General features: G+C 36.2%; 1 protein-coding gene across 1 annotated transcript in view; it reads right to left on the bottom strand.

Moving 5' to 3' along the window:
- CELSR1 (cadherin EGF LAG seven-pass G-type receptor 1) overlaps positions 1–3,815 on the bottom strand; it is a 153,960-nt gene that overhangs the window by 103,516 nt on the left and 46,629 nt on the right. The gene's annotated exons all lie outside the window — the stretch shown is intronic.

Raw genomic sequence — 3,815 nt, 5'->3', positions numbered from 1 at the left:
TAACGCTGTGAATACCATCTAGAGGGTAAAAGAGAGAAGAATCAGAGAAGATCCCAAAACCAATTTCATGCATTTTCCCCTAAACATTGTATAATACACGATTGTTAAATCAGGCAATGTACAATGTACGATCAGGTAATGTAAACAGCGTGCTAACTAACTTAAAAAATCATTAGGCTACTCCACACTGAAACGAGCACGTAAATTTAAACCATATACTGCAATGTATCTATTTTTTATTTCATATGCAAATATTTCAAATGTAAAAGAGGGAAAAAACTATAAACACCAATCTCATAACTTTCATATACAGGTAGTTCTCAATTGAGCCTAAAATTTATGTTGCTAAATGAAACATTTGTTAAGTGAGTTTGTCCCATTTTACAACTTTTCTTGCCACAGTCGTTAAGCAAATCATTGCATTTCTTAAGATAGTAACATGGTTATTAAGTGAATCTGGACTCCCCACTGACTTTGCTTGTCAGAAGGTCGCAAAAGCTGATCACATGATCCTGGGACACTGCAACTGTCATAAATATGAGTCAGTTGCCAACTGTCTGAATTTTGATCATGTGACCATGGGGATGCTGCAAAGATCGTAAGTGTGAAAAACGGTCATAAAACAGTCATCACTTTTTTCAGTGCCCTTGTAACTTTGAACGGTCACTAAATGAACTGTTGCAAGTACCTGTATTCATATTAAATTTGTGGGTTTGTTTACAGAATGCAAAAATGAGAAATTAAATAGGCTGCTACAGATAGTCCAAATTTACAAGTAAAGCCTCAACAATAAAAAGTAGTTGAAATATATAGAAAGACAGAACATTAGTCAGGCCATTGTATAACTTGACAGAAAAAAGGATCCCTGTAACCTTGAGGCATCTATTTTTTGCTATCATGAATGCCTGAAATGTTCTTTCCCATTAACCTGCTTATTTCCAAAACATTCTTTGGATAAAAATGTAAGTCATTTACAAAACCCAAAGAATTTTCTAAAGTGGTATGAAATCACACTTATCCAAAACAAAAATAATAAAAAAAACACTCTAGCACAGGACTACAGTATGTAAACCTAAACGTCCTGGTAATTCTTTTTGAGAACAAATAGAAAGAGGTTTTGCGTTGTCCTGAGTTCAAAATAGGGGCTTTATTTGGCTTGGTGGTCCACAATTACGCTTTCCCTGCTTGATCTCCAATTCCCTACCTGTACCACCAGCTCATTATTTTACCACCTGTTACTTGCTTCAGTGTCAATTTTTTCTCCAAGAATATCTGTATCCAGTGGTTAAGGGGTGGCAACATTCAATCAGCAATTTGGGCCTCAGGATTTATAAAAGTGGATGAAGGCTTTTGGGAACATAGTAAAATGGGATCCAAGCAGAAGCAACAACAGTTCAGCTAAAGAGATACCATGCAAAGCTATTTCAACTGCAGACTGCCTTCTGTGTGCTTTTTTGGCAGCTACCTAAAATTGAAAGCAATTCTTTTCCTAAGCACAAGTCTCAAAGCTTTTTTCAGTAAGATTTCTTGAGAAGAATGGAATGGGGGTACAAATTCCAGGATTGAATTATTATTAATTTTAGAATTAATATATCCCACGTATGTTACATGCATATAGCACAATTCTTTCTAAGTGCCTTCCTATAACAGGTCTCTTGGGGAGAGTTGCTGCTAGCTGTCAACAAAGAAATCTTCTGAGTTTCTGAATTTCTGAACACTTAAAGGTAACCCATTCATCCTACTTGTTTTTAATGTATGGGCGCAATGATGTGAGGCTGAAAGGGATATTTATGAAAAATGGTACTGGAACAGGATTTGGAACTTGGAATTGATGGGTGGATATTTCAGGTGATCTCAGGTGAATTACAAATTAACTGAATGGGGTGGATGCTACAATATAAATTAGAATGCACTGATCTATGTTCTCTTTTTTAGTGGCACAAATCTTCTTTCTCAAAGAGGCGTATGAAAAATGAGGAACCTGAAACAGACATTTTGAATGTTCTATTCCTAAAATTTGAAGTTTAGTTCTGAGTTCAGTTCTGTTTTTCCCTGTATTATGAAAGATTTGCTCTTTTTTAAAAATAACAACAACATGGAATTAATAAGTAGAGCAGGCAACATTTCTATTCTGGTATCATCATCTAGAGAGCTTTAGATAAGAGCAGCCACATACAGCACAGAATAAGAAAGTTACAATGTAAGTTATGATGGTATCCCTTCCAACCACAATTAGTAGGAGGCTTAATTTCAAGAAACTACAAGAACAAGACAACTACAAGAAAGACTCCAGATGTTTCAGAGAAGTGTTAAGCAATAACACAATTACTGCTAATTAAGGGGGATTCTAAACAGGATCAAGAGGTACTGAAGGTACTCATTGCTTCAAAATCCCTCCAAATTGACACTAAGCAGGGCTGCACAAACTGTGACTTCACCTTTTTCATCTCTTTGCAAGTGTTTTTCTAAGAGTTTCTTTCCTACTGATTCTTCAAGGCAGCATCCTGTGTCATATGAGAAACTAAGGAATCTTTATTATTTCTATCATGCCACTTTTTTGGCAGGAGAGTTGAGAGAATTAAATTCTAGAACTGGAAACTTTCCCCTCAAAAATCAAGAAGTAACGAATGTAGTCGTTTCTTGTCAAACATACAAATATATAAACAGGGAAGTGAAAAATAGAAAGTAAATCAAAAAGTTCATGTTTAAAAACAAAGATTACTTTAATTCTTTGTTGCTTTATCTCTGCATTACTAATCCAAGAGGTTTCTGGGAATTTCATACCTACAGTATTTATCCAATGTTTCAATGGACATACTTTATTTTTAAATTGTTCAGTGATTTATTTTTTGCATCACCTCTGAGTATTCTTAATTGTTTTAGATTCCATAGTGGAACGTGAAATATAAGTAAATCAAATACATTAAATAAATAAGCAATCTTGTTTTTAATCATAACTATTGCTTTTCTTATTACATTTCCAGCATGCAAAAGCAGAAGAGAATAATACAAAATTGGCAAATTTGCAAAATAATTGATCCACTGCTATGGGGAAATGCATAACACCTTAGAAACCATACAGTATGCAAATTACCTACAAACCTGAGTCATAGAATGCATGTAATTGCTAAATGGTGGGATGAAACTCACAACTGGAATGTACTGCTGGAAGGATATAAATTGAAACAGACCTAACAACAGAGAAAGTGGAGGTGCATTATATGTAAATAAAATCAGTACACCTCTACACAAATGCATAAAACCAAGGATGAAAACCTCATTGAATGCATAGGGATTAATATAAGAGGAAAAAAGAATGACATTGCCAATTTTTCAGATGACACCAAGCTGGCAGGAATAGCCAATACTCCAGAAGACAGGCTCAAGATCCAGAAAGTTCTTGACAGACTTTCCAATATTTGAGGGGTTGCCGCAAAGACGAAGAGGTCAACCTATTCTCCAAAGCACCTGAAGGCAGGACAAGAAGCAATGGATGGAAACTAATCAAGGAGAGAACCAACCTAGAACTAAGAAGAAATTTCCTGACAGTGAGAACAATTAACCAATGGAACGGCTTGCCTTCAGAAGCTGTGGGTGCTCTATCACTGAAGTTTTTAAAGAAGAGATTGGACAGCTATTTGTCCGGTATTGTATAGAGCAGTGGTGGCGAACCTATGGCACGGGTGCCAGAGGCGGCACTCAGAGCCCTCTCTGTGGGCACGTGCGCCGTCGCCCCAGTCCTAGGCCTTCAGCTGGGTTTTATAAAACCTTTTCGCTTTAGGCCTCCACCGCCGTGTGCAAAAAAAAAAAAAAAC

Source organism: Protobothrops mucrosquamatus, unplaced genomic scaffold (genome assembly GCF_001527695.2).
Source record: "Protobothrops mucrosquamatus isolate PMUCROS unplaced genomic scaffold, P.Mucros_1.0 scaffold1976, whole genome shotgun sequence".
NCBI classification, from domain to species: Eukaryota; Metazoa; Chordata; class Lepidosauria; order Squamata; family Viperidae; genus Protobothrops; species Protobothrops mucrosquamatus.
Note: the sequence above shows the minus strand (reverse complement) of the source record. Positions and strands in the feature narration are given on the sequence as shown.